The sequence below is a fragment of the Pelodiscus sinensis genome, chromosome 3, assembly GCF_049634645.1.
Source record: "Pelodiscus sinensis isolate JC-2024 chromosome 3, ASM4963464v1, whole genome shotgun sequence".
Classification (NCBI taxonomy): Eukaryota; Metazoa; Chordata; order Testudines; family Trionychidae; genus Pelodiscus; species Pelodiscus sinensis.
In genome coordinates, this window is record NC_134713.1 from 156,884,653 (window position 1) to 156,902,681 (window position 18,029).

Sequence of the window (18,029 nt, forward strand, 5' to 3'; positions counted from 1 at the left end):
AAGCCGCCCAGGCGGGGGGAGTCCCGCTGCCTGGGTGGCTTTGCTCCTGTCCCCCTGGTCTGCTGGGGGGGTCCAGCAAAGCCACTGGACACCCCCCCCCCAGCAGACTAGGGACATTCGAGCAAAGCCGCTGCCTGGGCGGCTTTGCTCCCGGGCAAACGAACAAAGCCGCCCAGGCGGTGGCTTTGCTCTGGTGTCCCTGGTCTGCTGGGGGGGTCCAGCGGCTTTGCTGGACCCCCCCAGCAGACCAGGGGGACAGGAGCAAAGCCGCGGAGCAGCTAGTGCCCCCCCCCCCCCAGCAGACCAGGCTTTTCTTGCCTACCCCTGGGGTAGAGCAGTTGGGGGCTGCCGGGTTGGTCCCGCAGCGTTGCTCCGGACCAACCCGGCAGCACCCCAGCTGCTCTGCCCCAGGCGTCCTGATTCAGCCGCTGCTGGTCAGTTTCAGCAGCGGCTGAATCAGGACGCCTGGGGCAGAGCAGCTGGGGTGCTGCTGGGTTGCTCCAGTAGAGCCGAGGAGCCGCGCTACTGGAGCAACCCAGCAGCACCCCAGCTGCTCTGCCCCAGGCATCCCCAAGTCAGCCTCTGCTGAAACTGATCAGCAGCTGACTACGGGAAGCTCCAGGCAGAGTTTCTCTGCCCCAGGCTTCCTGGAATCAGCCGCTGATCAGTTTCAGCAGCAGCTGACTTGGGGACACCTGGGTTTCTTAAGTTGAATCTGTATGTAAGTCAGAACTGGCATCCAGATTCAGCCGCGGTTGAAACTGATCAGTTTCAGCAGCGGCTGACGCCAGTTCCGACTTGCATACAGATTCAATTTAAGAACAAACCTACGGTCCCTATCTTGTACGTAATCCGGGGACTGCCTGTATCCTGGGATGCATTTCATCAGGACCTGGTGACTTGCTGACATCTAACTTTCCTAAGTGATTTTTAACCTGTTCTTTGTGTATCCTATCTTCTAAACTTACCCTCTCTCTGCTTGTATTCACTACGTTAGGCACACCTCCAGACTTCTCAGTGAAGACCGAAACAATCAAATCCTTGCTGTGTGGAAGAGTTCACCAGTACAAAAAGTTGGAAAACTGCTGTGTCTATAAGATCACTGGAAGTACCTATGAAGTTTGCCACAAGTACTAGAACAACATAGTGGTGTTAGAGTAGTTTGCACTAAGACTCTCATCTCTTAGAGCAGTGGTTTCCAAACTTTTTTTTCTCATGACCCACTTGAAGAAAATTGTTGATGTGTGTGACCCAACATAATTTGACTAGTGTGGTATCCAGGGCTGAGGATGAGAGCTTTGGAGAGGGTCAGGGCTGGAACAGGAGGAGCTTACCTTGAGCAGGTCCCAGTCAGAGGTGCAGTGGGGGGTGCTATCATGCTACAGATCATGCAGCGCCCCAGAAACAGCATCAGGTCCCCAGCCAATGGGAGTGTGGAGCTAGTGGTTGAAGCAGTGGCAGTGAGCAGAGCCCTGTGTGCTTGCCCCTTCTCCACCTAGGAGTCAGGCATGCTGCCATCCACTTCTGGGATACAGAGCAGTCTACAGTTCCAGGGCAGGTAAGCAGCCTGCCTTAGCACTCCTGCTAGTCAACTGATCATCCTGCAGTAATGAGACCCAGTGCTTCACATTTCAAGACCCTGTACTGGGTTGCAACCCATAGTTTGGAAACCACTTTAATTGACGGTTATTTGCATACAGGAAAAGCCCACAGACTAGAGCTAGTGCCAGATTTAAATAAGCTCTCTGCAAGCAGAGTGGATACAGGGGACAAATAAAGTGCACTAATAGTTTTCTCCAGAAATAGTTCCTGGAAGCCATTAATGTAGACAGAGGGGCTACGTCTAGACTGGCATGATTTTCCGCAAATGCTTTTAACGGAAAAGTTTTTCTTTCAAGTAGGAATAAGAGTAGGAATAAGAGATCCTCCGGAAAAGGGCTTTATTCCGGAGGATTGCGCCAGTCTAGACGCTTTTTTCCGGCTTTTCCCCAAGCCAGAAAAAAAGCGGCAGACATGTTTATTTAAATCCCGCGGGGGATATTTAAATCCCCCGTGGATTTCCCTATTCTGACTTACCTGCTTTGCATGACTTTTCCAGAATTAGGGGCCAGTCTAGACGTAGCCCTAGTCTTAGTGTTTGGGCTTTTCTAAACCACTCTCACTATTCCCAGAAGATAGAAGCAGATGTCTAACATTTATAATTCCATTTAATCAATTTTTTTCCCTTCTCTGGTTTATCAGAATTCTTTGCACTTGCACAGATAGCCCTGTAATCGTCTCTGCTGTGGCCATACCATCATTCTCTGCATCTATCTCATTGTGTAACTGAACCAATACATTGGGGCTACATCTACACTGCAGGCTTCTTGCGCAATAACTTTTTGCAGAAGAGATCTTCCACAAAAAGTTCTTGCGCAAGAGTGGCTCCACACTGCCATGTGCTTTTGTGCAAGAGATGTGCTTTTACACAAGACAACGTCCACACTGCCATGGACGCTCTTGCACAAGAAACTCGCTGTCCATCCACACACCTTTTTGCACAAGAGCTCTTGCACAAAAAGGCTTATTCCTCCTAGAAAGAGGAATAACTCTTGTGCAAAAAAGCTCTGTCTTCTGACGATCTACTATACTTTTTCTTGTGCAAAAATGCACTTCTGGTGTGGACGCTCCGCCAGTTCTTATGCAAAACCAGCTGTTTTTGCACAAAAACTCTGCAGTGTAGATGTAGTCCTAGAGAGCTTCACTGTCCCATGTAGTGACACTTAGACCACTTACAGTGAGCGATAAGAACAAGGGAGCTCTACAGCCCAGGCTGAGAGCTAGCTGGCTTTATTGCTCAAGGTCAAAGGTTCAAATTTGACCAGTGAGTTATATTACCTGCTTAATACCCCTTTTTCCCCTTGACATTTAAAAGTCTCTGACTTAGCACATTTTCCAGTGAGACTGGGGTTTTTTACTAAGTCATCTACAGTTTTCTCTCCTTCATTTACTGTCCCCAAAGTCTTCTACTGTAGTTGCTCATGTTTTCTTTCTTTTTTTGGCTTTTATTACACTACAGGTCGAACATCCCAAAACGGGGACTCCCTCATCCGGCAACATCTGTGGTCCAGCAGGATCATGGGTGTTTCTGGACCAGGCAGTCCTGGCTGAGAGCCCCTGTCAGTGGCAAGGGGACTGGCGCTGGGACCGGCACTGGAACCCCGGTAGCGCAGCAGGGGCTGCAGCATCCCCAGTAGTAGGGCTGGGCACATGGCAGTCACAGCAACCATGGTAGTAGGGCTAGAGACAAGGCAGCCATGGCAATCCCAATAGCTGAGCTGGGCTGGGCATGTGGCAGCCACAGCAGTCCCAATAGCAGGGCAGGGGCAGCTTGTAGCAGGGGACTTCATCTGGTACAACAAATTCCCTCATTTGGGACTGGTCAGGTTCCCGGGGTGCCAGACCAGAGAGGTCTGTAGTATTTGCATGCCCATGTTTCTCAGTGAACTGCATACTCCTTCACTTTCATTCACATTTCTTCTGTTCTGGATATAGGTCTGTTATCTGCCTTATCTCTCGTGATGTATGAGAATTTACTCTGTACTCATTGCTCTTAAATATCTACCAGTAAATAGACCTGGGTAAGGATTAATATAAAAGTCCTAATAATCTCACAACATTAAGGCACTGCAGGACATAAAATTCTGTATTTTTAAAGTACATTCCTTCAGAACAGTGTTTCTCAACCTTTTCATGTGGGCCACAAGCTTTGGATTTAAAAGCATGGTGGGGTTCAGGTTTAAGCCCTGGGCAGAGGGGACCGAAACATACACATTAGCATTATGAGGCCTCAGACAATTGTCCTGCTTCCTACTCCCTCCTGCAAACCCAAAACCTGTTCTGTGACCCCTATGTTGACAAACACTGCTTTGTTTGCAAAGTGATTTAAGTGCTGCTAATGTGCTAAATTTTCCAAGGGCTCATCAGGGGCAGCCTGTGCCTATAGGCAAACTAGGCAGCCGCCTAGGGTGCCAAGTTGCATGGGGCGCCAAATTCCAAACCCTGCCCCTTCCATTTCCTGTGCCTTACCTGGAGCACGGCTTCCCTGTGGACAGGAGGGGAGTAAGTCCTGGGACAGGCAGCGCACGGGAGGGGGGGGTTCCCCTGTGCTGCGGGGAGGGAGTTCAGGGGGAGGAGGAACGCGTGGGGGGGGGACGTTGTCCCGCGGGAGGGGGAGGATCGGCCCCGGAGGAGAAGGAACGCGGGGGGGGGGGTCACCCCGTGGGGGGGTCATCCCCGGGGGAGGAGGAACGCAGGGGGGGGGTTTCCTGTGTTGTGGGGGGGGGTCAGCCCCGGGGGAGGAGGAATGTGGGGGTTTCCTCTGCCCCGCAGGAGGGGGAGGGTTGGCCCCGGGGGAGAAGGCAGGGGGAGGGGTTTCCCCACGGGGGGGGGTCGGCCCCGGGGGAGGAGGAACATGGGGGAGTTGCCCCGCGGGAGGGGGGGTTGGCCCCAGGGGAGGAGGAAAGCGGGGGGGGGGGAATCTTGGGAGGAGGCGGGTGCAGGGGAATTTCTTCCCTGACTGGCACCCTGTTCCCTCTCCCCAGCCCCCGAACTCCATCCCCAGCCCCCCCGGCTCCCAGCCCCCCCTCCCCCCGTCCCCAGCCTCAGAACTCCAACTCCATCCCCCCGACCCCCAGCCCCAGAACTCTAACTCCATCCTCAACCCTCTGGTCCCAAGCCCCCAACCCTCTGGCCCCCAACCCCAGAACTCCATCCCCAGTCCCCCTCTCCGCAGCACAGAACCAAAACCCTGAGTCGTATCTGCCCTTGAGGATGGGAGGGGGGCGCCGATTGCATGGTTCGCCTAGGGCGCCAGTTGCTGGCAGCTAGTCTAGGGCAGCCCCTGCGGCTCCCTTGCTCCCTCTTTGTTTCCTTATCAAGTCATTCAGCAGCTCTGTGCCTTCCTGGGCTGTGCGATGGGCACAGTGATGGGGAAGGACAGATGCGCCCCTATGAAGTGCTCTGAGCGGTGCTGTTGAAAAGCCCTAGGTAAGAAGCAGGGGCTATTGCAATGGAGGCTGGAGGACGAGCACTGTTTTCGAACCACGCCTGGCCAGCAAGTCCACTGAAGAAAACAAACTGCTCTTCCCTTGGGCCTTGCGAGGGCTGGGCTTGGCTGGGCGAGTTGCTATTATTACTGGCATTTCTAAGGGTCCTGCCCTGCGGCGTGTGGGCTACTCAGTCCCCTCCACGGGCGCTGGGCGCTTCCCCCGCGCGCCGCGTCCCGCCATCTCTCAGGCTCCCGCTAGGCAGGGCACGTGCCAGGTCGGGCGGGGATCCCGGCGGGACCCCCCAGCCTCAGCCTGTCGGCGGGAAACCGGGCCCCCTCACCCCGTCACTGCGGCCACTCCCCCCGCAACTCTTCTCAGGCGGCGGGCGGGGCGTGTGACCTGCCCTCCCTTTGCCCGGGCGGGCCCAGCGGGCTAAGTCCGGCCCCGCCCGGCGCTCTGGGCTGCCCCTTCCCCCGCGCCGCAACAGAGCGGAGCGCAGCTCGCAGCGCCAGGCCCGCGCCACAGACCCAGGGACGGACCCGCCCCCGCCAGGCCCGCGCGGCTCGCAGGTACCTGCAGCCTCTACGTGCCGCGAAGCTCCTGTCCCTCGGGCACTGGCCCCTTAGCCGCGGCGCGCGGAGCGGGGGTGTCCTGCTCCGACCGACGGGCCAGCTCGCCTGCCCCGGGCCGCCCTGCGCGCGAGGGGTGTGGGGCAGGGCTGAGACCTGTTGCTGGCGCTGCCACGGGGCTGGGAATCTGGGCACACGCCGCGGTCTGATTTAATCCTCCTGAGAAAGGCCCTGCGCTCCTCCGGCCCGCCTGGAAGTGCCCTGCTGTTGGGTATTGCCGAGAAGGGCACGAATCAACACGAGTACAATTCGAATCAAAAGCTTGGCTTTGCAGAGCTGTTACCGTAACTCTGCCTCCGGCGGCGGCACCATCAGAGTCTGTCATTGCTGAACGGGCTGTTAGCGCGAGACCAAAATGAAACGGGATTTCCCCCCCCCCCCCAAATGATATTGGTTTCTACATTTTAAACAACGGAATAAGACTTTCAGCAATGTAGCACTGTCCCGTGTTGATATTCTATAACATCGCAAAGGGTTGAAGCTGAAACATTTCAGATGTGTCAAAATGAGATGTGACACTAAACGTGGGTTTTTTTTTTAAAATGTTGTAAACATTTTTGAAACGTTACCATTTTGTCATAATTCGTAATGGCTTTTTTAAAATACTGACTATTTCTGTGGGGTGGAAAATGTTTTCCAACGAGCTTTGAGCATAATGGTCATCATGCTGGACTCTGCTCTGGCCACTTTCAGTCATTAAAACATAATTTTAAATATTTAATTTACTTCATATTTCCTCAGTTTAGACACTAAAAAAATGGGTCACTCTCACTTTTATTTTCTTGTCAACAGCACTTTCATGTTTTTATGCATTTATCACAATAGTCAGTGTTTTGGTCGTGAATACTGCAATGGAATGCATTAAACTTTCCCCTGAAGACTCATCTCTAGAGAAAGCTATGATGATGTTGTTTCCGTTAGTCTCACATTTTGTAAACATTTACTTTTTTTTATAGTGAGTGACATCTTGTAATCATACTCCCATTCATGGGCAATAAAGACCAACTTTAGCTCTCCAATGTATGCATGTGAGCAGCTTCATTGGAAATTTCCAGAGATTTGGTACTTCACTAGCCTCCCTCCTTACAACTACAACTTTTACTTTCTCTTCTGTTTTGTTTTGAGGGTCACAGAAAAAGATCCAAGCTGAATCCAGTTTCTTCTAGCCTTTGATGAGAATTATTTGAGCACACAGAGATCAGTAAGTAGCAAAGTACAGTAATTTTACTGAGATTCATTTTATTTCTTTTGTGTATTGTGTGCAGATTAAGTTACAAAAGTGCCTTTTTTATTATTGCTAGAGAGTTGCCACTTGAATATTAGCTTCCCTGTGACCTTGGCTAACATTTTTCTTCACTTCTTACTAGCCCTTTAGTAAGTGAGAATGAATTCCTAACATTCTGCTGCTGTCTCTGTGCAGAAAAGGGCTCTGGATCCAAACAGAAACAGAAGAAGAGACATCAGAACTTGGTGATGACTTTTAGAAGAACTACCCTGAATTAGTTTAATTAGAGATCTGTCCCTAGGAATAGAAATCTGAAATATTTTTAAAGATTTTTATTATGTGTGATATAATTTTCTTTAGCCCAGGACAGGGGTGGCCAAACTGCAGCTCGTGGAACTCCCCTTTCCTCCCCACCTATTCTCCATCTACCAGACCTGAGGTGCGTGGAGAGAGAAGCTTGAGACCTTCTGTCTTACAGTGGGTTGGTGATGTAGAGGCTTCTATCCATCAGGCTCAGGGCTTTGTCCCTGCAGGGAAAGGATGACTCAGGGCTTTAGCAGAAGTGGGGCTGATGCTCCAAGCCCTGTAAGATGCCTCCCTCCCACAGGGCTGAAGCTCTGATCTCCAGCCCTGGGTAAGTGTGTCATGGCTCTCAAACTTCTGAAGATTGTTGTATGCAGCTCAGAAGCCCAGAAAGTTTGGTCACCCTGGCCTAGGATGAAGAACCTCTCAGAAAGGCTCACCCTAAGTATGAAGGAAAAGCATCATTTTCAGCCTTAATTATATAGACAGGAAAGGACCAGATGTGATGCTATGTTGTTCCACCTTCTACTACAGCGCTCCTCCATGAGTCCCACTATTTCCATCTCTGCCTCTTCCCCATCCTACAAGAAAAAAGCCAAAATACAGCACATGCAATTTAAATCAAGCTAGGTGCCCATAAGATCTGGGTGCCATTTGTGGGGGAAGAGAGTACTTTTTTTCAATTGCCAGTGAGGAGGATGTTAATAATGTAAACAATGTGGGGATTATTGACACAAATAACACCAACAATCATAAACTGCTATAATTATATTGCTTGTGCCTATTCACAGAAAGCTCTTTGTGTAGGTCCGTGGTCCCCAACACGGTGCCCGAGGGCGCCATGGCGCCCGCGGGGGCATTTGCATGTGCCCGCCAGGTGCTCGGGGCTGGCCTGGCCCCGGGCACATGGCGCGGCACTTGCGGGGAGTGTCGGCGCGCGGCGCTTGCGGGGGGAAGCGCCGGCCTCGGGCGCGCGGCGCTTGCGGGGGGGGGGAAGCGCCGGCCTCGGGCGCGCAGTGCTTGCGGGGGGGGGGAGAAGCGCTGGCCCCGGGCGCGCGGCGCTTGCGGGGGGGACGCGGCACTTGGGGGGGGAGGAGCGCCGGCCCCGGGCGCGTGGCTATGGGGGGGCTCCAGCCCCGGGCATGCGGCTATGGGGGGGGCCGCCCCCAGGCATGTGGCTATGGGGGGGGCCGCCCCCGGGCATGCCGCTATGGGGGGGGCCGCCCCCGGGCATGCGGCTATGGGGAGGGGCCGCCCCCGGGCACGCAAGTGTCCCCGCCCCCTGGCACCCGGCAGGCGAACGGCCACACCCCCTGGCACCCGACAATCTCAAAAGGTTGGGGACCACTGGTGTAGGTGGAGCACAAACACAGTTGTTTCTTTAACACTGACAGAGAGAGCAGTGTACTGTGGGTAGCTATCCCACTGTGCAACTTGCCACCTTCTGCAGCTAGGAGTTGTGGGAATAGGGAGTGGATTACAGTGCATCATGGATGACATCTTGACATCCCATGATGCTGTTCATTCCATGGGCTTCTGACTACATTTTGCACCATTTTTCAACAGTCCTTGTAAACTATGCACCGACTATATTTGCTTGAGCATAGATCCTGCACTGCTCTCTAGTTTTACAATCAGTGTTATGAATGCTGTGCTGCTGATCATGCCTCTCAAGCCTCTTCCCCGAGTGATATAGCTGGGAACTGGCAGAGTAGGCTGGGATTGTGTCATTCCACTTTCCACTGCCACTGATGTGTGGGGAGGAGGGCTTGATCTCTGCTGCCTCCCTGCACTCCTCCACGGTGTCCCTCCCTGCACTCCCCTGCAGCCTTTGAGTGCACCCACCTCACGGGGGCAGGGAAGGGTGTAGGTGCTCAGGCTGCACAGGGTGTCAGACCTCCTAGGGATGACTCTGTCTGCCAAGGAACCTTCCACAGAGGATTAGCGAGTACCTCCATGATGGTTTCCTAGACAACTCTCTGGAGTTTTTCTGTGCAATCTTATGTATTATCACACTTTTCTGCAAGGCCCCATTGCTTAGTTCTATAGGGGAATATGAAGCGGAGACAAACACAGTCTTGTACATTTCTGTCTCTTAATCCACTTCTACCATATAACAAAGCTTTGCTTCTTGTAACTGCATGTTCTAAGGATGTTAAGAAGTGGGTAACTAATTGTGTAGTCAATACAATTTGCATCGACAACACGATTAGTCAATAAGGGGAGGCAGGATCCAGGAGCTACCCTCACTGCGGCTCTGCAGTTTAAATGTAGTAGGAGCCAGGTGCGCAGGTGCAGGAGCCAAGCAACTCTTACTACATTTTAAAGGCAGAGGTGCAGTGGTCCAGGATCCAGCATGAGCCAGGACTGCTTAGTCCTGGCTCACGCCGGGTCCCAGAGCTACCCGTACTGAAGCTCTGCCTTTTAAATGTAGTAAGAGCTGCCTGCCTCCTATTACATTTAAAAAGCAGAGGTATAGCAGTCCAGGACCCAAACCGCTGCACCTCTGCCTCCCCTGCTCCCCCACCACACCATGGAGACTGGGGAAAGCCATCTTTTAAGCTGGCTTGCCCCAGCACTGGCTCCTGCTCACCCCTCTCTTGCTGCCTGATACAGAGGCAGCAAAGGGGGGAAGCAAATAGTCAAGTAGTGACTCTACCCGATAAGCCTAGTCATTTAGTTGCTAACATTCCTAGCATGTTCCGCTCAAGCTGTCCATATTCCTGATAGCATTTATTATTGCTTATTTGTAATAATTATTTGGCATCCCCTGAAGTGTTGTCCTTTTTTGTTTGTTTGTTTGTTTTGTTCAGACAGAATAAAAAAGTTAGAATCCTTTGCAGAGTGCTTCTCAACACATAGGGTATGTCTATACTACATGCCTCTGCCGACAGAGGCATGTAAATTAGACATACCGACATAATCAATGAAGCAGGGATTTAAATATCCCCCACTTCATTAGAATAAAAATGGCTGCCACGCTGTGCCGGCTCAGCTGTTTGGCGGCACAAAGCGGCAGTCAAGATGCGGATTGGTTGGCAAGGGAAGCTTTTGCCGACCGATCCCTTATGCCTCGTGCAACAAAGGCTTCCCTTGCCGACCAATCCACGTCTTGACTGCCACTTTGTGCCGCCAAACAGCTGAGCCTGCACAGCATGGCAGCCATTTTTATTCTAATGAAGTGGGGGATATTTAAATCCCCGCTTCACTGACTTTGTTGCTATGTCTAATTTACACGCCTCTGTCGGCAGAGGCATGTAATCTAGACATACCCATAGTCTCTTAAGTTGGGGACAGCAAACTGGTTGTGTTTTAAATAGATTCTAAATGGAGATAAAGTGTTGAACTTTTTGTCTCATGGGCCATTTGCCAAGCCTGAAATGTGTGATGGGTACCCATTCAAATACGGTGTCCCTTGTTGAGAAAGCATATCAGAGAGAAAAGATTTTATTCTCTCAAGGTCTAATGACCATATTTTATTGCATAACTGAACAAACTGAAAAGAATAAGACAGAATCCTAAAGTCTGGCTGGTTGTATTGGAACTCAGCTTTAATTTTGACTTTGCTGCTGTTGGCATACAATTACAACACTCGGGGATGTCGATGATTAATTGTGTAGTGGTAGTGAAATAGGCCGTTCTTTACTCTCATACTTTCATGCAGTTCGGCCTGCATGAAATCATGCAGATGAGATCATTCTTCATGGGGTACATTCTGGAACTATATTCTATTTGGCTACAAAAGCAATATTATTATACACAGTCATATTTTGATTGGCATCTCTCTCTCCCTAACAAACAGTATTTAGGCCCAAAATAGGAGTAATCTGAGTGTGAGATGGTTGTGTAGTTATTTAATGCTGGGTCAGGAAATATGTATCTGCAGATATAAACCAAACCCTTTAGGCCTCACTCCAATAACACCACTCCCTTCCTTGCAGTGGATTTTCAGACTGAGAGTGCAGGGTAGAACTGGAAAAGACAGTTTCTGTCTCAAGCTGCTCATAAGGAACATAAGAACTGCCATACTGGGTAAGACCAATGGTCCATCTAGTCCAGTATCTGTCTGCCGATAGTTGCCAATACCAGATACCCCAGAGCGAGGGAACACAACATGTAATCCTTAAGTGATCCCTCTCCTGTCACCCACCTTTGGGGAAACAGAGGCTAGGGACACCATTCCTACCCATCCTGGCTAATAGCCATTGATGGACCTAACCTCCATGAATCTATTTAGCTCTTTTTTGAACCCTGTTAAAGTCCTAGCCTTCACCACATTCTCTGGCAAGGAGTTCCACAGGTTGACTGTGTGCTGAAAAATTTCCTTCTGTTTGGTTTAAACCTGCTACCTATTAATTTCATTTGCTGACCCCTAGTTCTTATATGGTGGAAATATGCAAATAACTTTTCCTTATTTACTTTTCCCACACCAGTTATGATTTTATAGATCTCTATCATATCCCCCCTTAGTCTCCTCTTTTCTAAGCTGAAAAGTTTGTGTCTTTTTAATCTTTCTTCATGTTCTAAACCCCTAATAATTTTTGTTGTGCTTTTCTGAACCTTTTCCAATGCCAATATATCTTTTTTGAGATGAGGAGACCACATCTGTCCACAGTATTCAAGATGTGGGCATACCATGGTTTTATATAGAGGCATTAAGATATTGTGTATCTTATTCTCTATCCTTTTTTTAATTATTCCTAACATTCTATTTGCTTTTTTAACTGCCGCTGTACACTGAGGCTGTGTCTAGACTGCAGGCTTCTTTTGGAAGAAGCTTTTCCAGAAGAGATCTTCTGAAAAAACGTCTTCCGACAGAGAGCGTACACACTGCCAAAGTGCATCGAAAAAGCGATCTGCTTTTTCGAAGGAGAGCGTCCACACTGAATGGACGCTATCTCACATTTAAAATGTAATTACTATGGATGGAGTGGCCACTAGGGCACCTGTGTTTTTTCCTCTTTCCTCCTCTTCCGAAAGAACTCACTTTTACCCGTCCACACACACCTTTTTCTGAAAGAGCTCTTTCAGAAAAAGGTTCTTCCTCATAGGAGGAGTATTATCAATGCCAGAAAAACCCCTATGTTCTTTCAATTTTCTTTCAAAAGAACATGATTGCAGCGTGGACTAAATTGAATTTTTCGGAAAAACGGCCTTTTTTCCAAAAAAAAACTCTGTAGTGTAGACCTAGCCTGGGTGTTCTGCACTGCACTGCTCCTTAGTATTCAAAAAGCAAGGAGACCTATTTTTTTCCTTAGGGTACGTCTAAACTACATCCCTCTTTCAAAAGAGGGATATAAATTAGACACATCAAAATTTCAAATGAAGCCGGGATTTGAATTTTCTGTGCTTCGTTTGCATAATTGTGTGACAGCATTCTTTTGAAAAACGCTATTTCAAAAGTGAAACCGCCATCTAGATGTGGTTCTTTCTAAAAGAAGAGCCTTTTTTGAAAGATTCTGTACTCAAAAAATGAGGTTTACAGGATCTTTCTGTCACGGCTTTTCTTTTCAAAAGAACTGCATCTAGACCATGGTTTCACTTTTGAAATAGCATTTTTCGAAAGAACGCCGTGACACAATTATGCAAATAAAGCATGGAAAATTCAAATCCCAGCTTAATTTGCAATTTCGATATGACTAATTTATATCCCTCTTTCGAAAGAGGGATGTAGTCTAGACATAGCTGTAGTATATAAGGATTTGTCTACATTAAAAGTGGTGGGTTAAGTTGAACTATTTTATGATAAAGTGGTTTGCACCTACACACACAATTTTTTGTCGCCAGTCATCTGATGTGTTAACCAATTGTTAATATGCTCCCTATGTAAGTGGGTATACTGAGGTATAGGATGAGTTTACTCAGAACAAAGTAGGTGTGGATGTGTCCTCATCCTGAAACAACTGTTCTATATCTGACAGTTCTTCAGCTGATTTCCCAAACTGCTTTGTTGACTACCTGGGTCAGCTTGTCTGTTTACCTGTGTGCCCTCTACTGTTCTGAAGTCATGTAGACATGACTGTCACTTCCCTGTTTAAATGGTGGCATGCAGCTATGCATGGCTGTACAAGATTCCAGCCCATGGACATGATTATTTAGCAACTGTGCCTCATGTTTCTGTGTAGCCCCAGGTTGAGGTCTTGGACTTCATTGTCCTCTGTGGAGAGGTGTAAAGAGCAGTCACTGAGTGCACATGTCTTCAAGTGCCTATCAGAACAAAAGAGGGGGCATTCCCAGGACTTGATCTGATGCTGCCATGAGGTAAAGGAACTCTGTGTTTTAGGAATGTTGGGGTCAAAATAAGGACCCTGTTTGCGCTCTCATGAATTGGCAGCTACTGTGATGAGCTGGATCATATTGTTTGGCAAAGACCACCTCTGAAACATGGAACATAGTGAACTCTACTGAGAACACCCCAATAGATGCTGGCCGGGTTGCCAAGGTGGAGAAGATTGAAAAGATCTTGCATTTTGGAATCAACTTGCTTAACCCCTGAACCCTGAGGTAAACACAGTACTGGTGATCAGGAGGACCCTTAAACGTAGGCAGAGGACCAACCTGAAACACAATTGGAGACCTAACCAGGGGTAGAGTGGCATCTCTTCTAGTAAGTATTATTTGCTGTATTACAATACAACTGGACCAGGAGATTTAAACCACTTAGCTCACGGTATTTTCAGGGCTCCGCCATGTTGATCTACCATCTGTCAACATCATTAGCTTTTAAACCCTGGATCTTTTTGCTTGTAATAGGAGCTGCTTCAGAAAGTTTAAAAATTCTGTATCATTTATTTCCAAAACACACAATCCCCAGCAGAAACTTACCAGGTTCCACCCCCACATTCTTCTTCCACAGTGCTTATTGTTCTCCCTCCCTCCTGACTTGACCCTCGTCCCCATTTAAGGTGGCAGCACTATATGGGTTAAAAAATGAGAGCCATTGAATGGAAGAAATGCTTATTGCAGTGTTTCCCAAACTATGGGCAGCGGCCCGATATCAGGCCGCAGGAAAAAAAATACCAGGCCTCAGCATGGCTGCTGGGAGGGGCAGGGGAAGGGAGCAGAGTGGGGGGGCTGGGAGGAGTGGGGGAGGAACCGGCCGCCAGGAAGCAGTGTTGGAGGCAGTGGGGCTGTTCCGGTGGAGAGCCGGGCGGGCGGGCAGCCAAAGCAGGGCTGGGAACGACGGGTCTGTCCCGCAGAGATCTGGGCGGGCGGGCGGCGAAAGCAGGACTGGGGCTGTCCTGTGGAGATCCAGGCATGTGGGCAGGCGGTGGAAGCAGGGTTGGGGGCAGCGGGGCTTTCCCGCAGAGATGGGGGGAGGGCGGGTGGTAGAAGCAGGGTTGGGGGCAGTGGAGCTGTCTGGTGGCGGAGATCGGAGAGAGCAGGTGGCGGAACCAGGGCTGCACGGGGGGAGGGAGAGGATGGGAGAACAGGGGCAGCGGGGCTTGTGGGGGGCGGGGCTGACCGGGGGAGATTGGTGGGGGGTGGGAGGAACCAGCCGCTGGAAGCAGGGCTGGACGGGGGCAGCAGGGCTGGACTGGGGAGATCGGGAAGAGAAAGGGGGAGGGCGGGACTGACCTGGGCACATGCAGACCCTGGCAGACAAGTGAGTCTGGCCAAGGTTTCCATTTTGCCGCCTCCTCCCCCACCCCTACCTCCCCCCACATTGCCTCCCTGGAGTAGTTGCGAACTGCCTGGCAGGTAGACACACTCAGACAGCATGAGCACATCTACCAGCGAGGCAGCTAAGGACTAATACACCTAATTATAATAAAACATACCTAATTAGAAAATACCAGGCATTTTATGTGTCTGGTAATTTCTCAATTTCTTTCCCAGACAAAACCTTCAAAAACCAGACTGTCCAGTACAAAACCGGACACCTGGCAACCTACCCTTCCTTGCACCCTCCCTCTTAACCAGATACCCTACCTCCAGTCTGCTCCTGCTCCCACCTCCTGAAGTGCTAATGTGGCGCCAGGTCCCCCAAGCTCTGGCCCAGGCTGGGTGGAGGATGCAGCCGGGTGAAACACTGAAAATTTATTCATTTTTCCATTCTTTTTTTTATATGCGTTTATATTTTTGGGCTGCAAAAGACAGTACTGAAAAAAAAAATGGGTTCCAACTAAAGTAAAAAGTTTGGGAAACCCTGATCTAGCCAGCTTTCTATCCATCTTACAGTCCATTTATCCAATCCATATTCCCTTAACTTTCTGGAAATATTGTGGGTGACTGTATAAAAAGCTTTGGATAATGCTGGCACTGGGGGCTTTGGGAGGCCAAAAACAACTTATTTGAATATTCATCATTTGCTTATTGAATATGCAAATGAATGTTACCAGTCCTCCAAAAGCTTGTGAATGGATTTACTGGTCCCCGTGTCAAAAAGTTTGGGAACCCCTGGCTTATTGTAATGGCAGATACAAGAAAGAAAAAGCACTAGAACGGTTTTTTTGGCTCGCAGTTTCATTTAATTCCCATGGCTTAAGCCTTAAGGGAACTTGAGTCATTATAAGGTTACAAAACTCAGGCTAAACAGACATTTCAGAAAGTAAAGAGATGTTGAGGTCCCCCCTCTCCTCTTTGCATTATTGCAAAATTCTATTTTATTTGGCAGTGCATTTTATGCTGATCTGCTGATGTTAAAATTATGCTAATTTGACACAGATTGTATGGCAGTCCAGTTCTCTTGGTACTGCCCATATAGTTTGTGGTTCCCTTCCACTCCTTTACCAGTGATGGGGGCACTATCTTGGAAAACAACATCATAGCATATTTTCCCAGTTTGTCAATTGCCTTTTTGAACAGAAGCCTTTTTTGCCTTTTGGCAACACACCTAAGGGTAGCATCCTTCTCAAAGTAAGGACAGCCTGCAGAGGTGCATATGCAATTATTAGCCTGCCTCTGTTGCCCCCAACCAGGTCCCATTAACCTGCAGAGATACATATGCAACTAATAGCTTGTGCCTACTGGCTATACATGCCTGTCCCACTCACCTGCAGCCTACATGGGCATTTATCAAACATCTTCCCCAGCTGCATCAAGAATGATCTCACCTGCCAACCAACACACTCTCATTGCAGTTGCAAGGGTTCTGTGCACATGGGGAAGAAGTTTAAAGACCATTGCCAAGTTCATCCACAACTGGGAAGAGCCTATAGGAACGGAATTCCAAAACTACAGAAAAACAATAACATCGTATTATTGTTGGCACAGAGGCTGTGATATGGACAGTGACCAGTTTGAGCTCTCTCATCTCCCTGTAGCACCTAACACATTAGTAGGAAGTGAACCAAGAGGCCAATGACAGGCCAATCTATATAAGAAAAAGAGGTCAAGAGATGACATGTGTGTTGACCTTATGTCTGCATCCCTGCAAGAGAGTATAAAAAAAAAAAAAAGGAGGAAAGATTTCTTAAGCATGATAAAGAGGGGAGAGGGAACAAGGAAATGGCTAGGGTCTTATAGGCATAGCTGCTGAGGATGATGAAGAGGTAAGCACCACTGCTGGAGAACATAATGGCACCAAGTTCAAGAACACCACCCCAACCTGTCCTGCAGCTCTCTCCTCCTAATAACTGCATACAGGATACAACCTTTGCCATCAACTTCACAGAACAAGCCCTCCCCTCAGTGTTCCATAGTACCAAGCAATCTGAAGGTCATCAGATACTAGAAAAAATGCCTTAACTCCTTCAGCTGCAAGGGGCAGGCCTTTCTGTTGCCATCCAACACCCCAAAATGTGAAGAACATTTTTGACTCCTCTCACATACACAAATCTGCAGCTTTAAACACACATATGTACACTCAGCATTTTAAATTTTGCACTTTTAACTTTGAATTGTGTTATGTTTATTCAATAGAGTGTTTGGTTTGTTTTTTTTTAACTATTCGCAGTGTTTAACTTGGTGTATTATTAACCATTAATTGAAAGTGTCATGACATTCTTTGTTTGAAAGAATCATGAGCTTTACATGTTTCAGTAAAATCCCCACCTGCACGGATCACGATAAAAGCCTCACACAAAGGTATATACATTGTTCACAAGTTTGTCTTAGCCTCACAGTAGAAGCATAATGAATCCCTGACCAGTTGTAGTACTTCGTAGTTACTGCCTCTCTGGCCGTTCAAAAACTTAAGGAATTCTTCTTCCGGTCCTCGGCAAAGTTGTGTCTTTTGATCCTCACATAGGGCTGAGCAAAACAGAACAAGCATCTATCACACAAGCCAGATATTAAGAACATAAGAACGTCCGTACTGGGTCAGACCAAAGGTCCCTCTAGCCCAGTATCCTGTCTGCCGACAGTGGCCAGCACCAGGTGCCTCAGAGAGGGTGGAACGAAGACAATGATCAAGCGATTTGTCTCCTGCCATCTCTCTCCAGCCTCTGACAAACAAAGGCCAAGGACACCATTTTATCCCCTGGCTAATAGCCTTTTATGGACCTAACCTCCATGAAATTATCTAGCTTCTCTTTAAACTCTATTATAGTCCTAGCCTTCACAGCCTCCTCTGGCAAGGAGTTCCACAGGTTGACTACACGCTGTGTGAAGAAGAACTTTCTTTTATTAGTTTTAAACCTGCTACCCATTAATTTCATTTGGTGTCCTCTAGTTCTTCTATTTAGGGAACTAATAAATAACTTTTCTTTATCGGCCCTCTCCACACCACTCATGATTTTATATACCTCTATCATATCCCCCCTCAGTCTCCTCTTTTCTAAACTGAAAAGTCCCAGTCGCTTTAACCTCTCCTTATATGGGACCCGTTCCAAACCCCTAATCATTTTAGTTGCCCTTTTCTGAACCCTTTCCAAGGCCAAAATATCTTTTTTGAGGTGA

General features: G+C 48.8%; 1 protein-coding gene and 1 long non-coding RNA gene across 6 annotated transcripts in view; one reads left to right on the forward strand and one right to left on the reverse strand.

The window, feature by feature from the left end:
* The window catches only part of LOC142828032 (uncharacterized), an 88,692-nt gene extending 82,711 nt beyond the window's left edge, over window positions 1–5,981 (reverse strand). Inside the window, exon 1 of the long non-coding RNA XR_012902949.1 lies at window positions 5,604–5,981. This is a non-coding gene — a long non-coding RNA (uncharacterized LOC142828032). The remainder of the gene's footprint in view (window positions 1–5,603) is intronic.
* Window positions 5,442–18,029, forward strand: part of EPHX1 (epoxide hydrolase 1) — a 70,217-nt gene continuing 57,629 nt past the window's right edge. For 3 of the 5 annotated variants that reach the window (XM_075925294.1, XM_075925297.1, XM_075925293.1), the window contains exons 1-2: window positions 5,442–5,599; window positions 6,785–6,860. The gene's annotated coding sequence lies outside the window, so the exon portion shown is untranslated. Of the gene's footprint in view, window positions 5,600–6,782; window positions 6,861–18,029 lie in introns of all 5 variants that reach the window. The other 2 variants (XM_075925296.1, XM_075925295.1) reach the window with 2 other exon arrangements.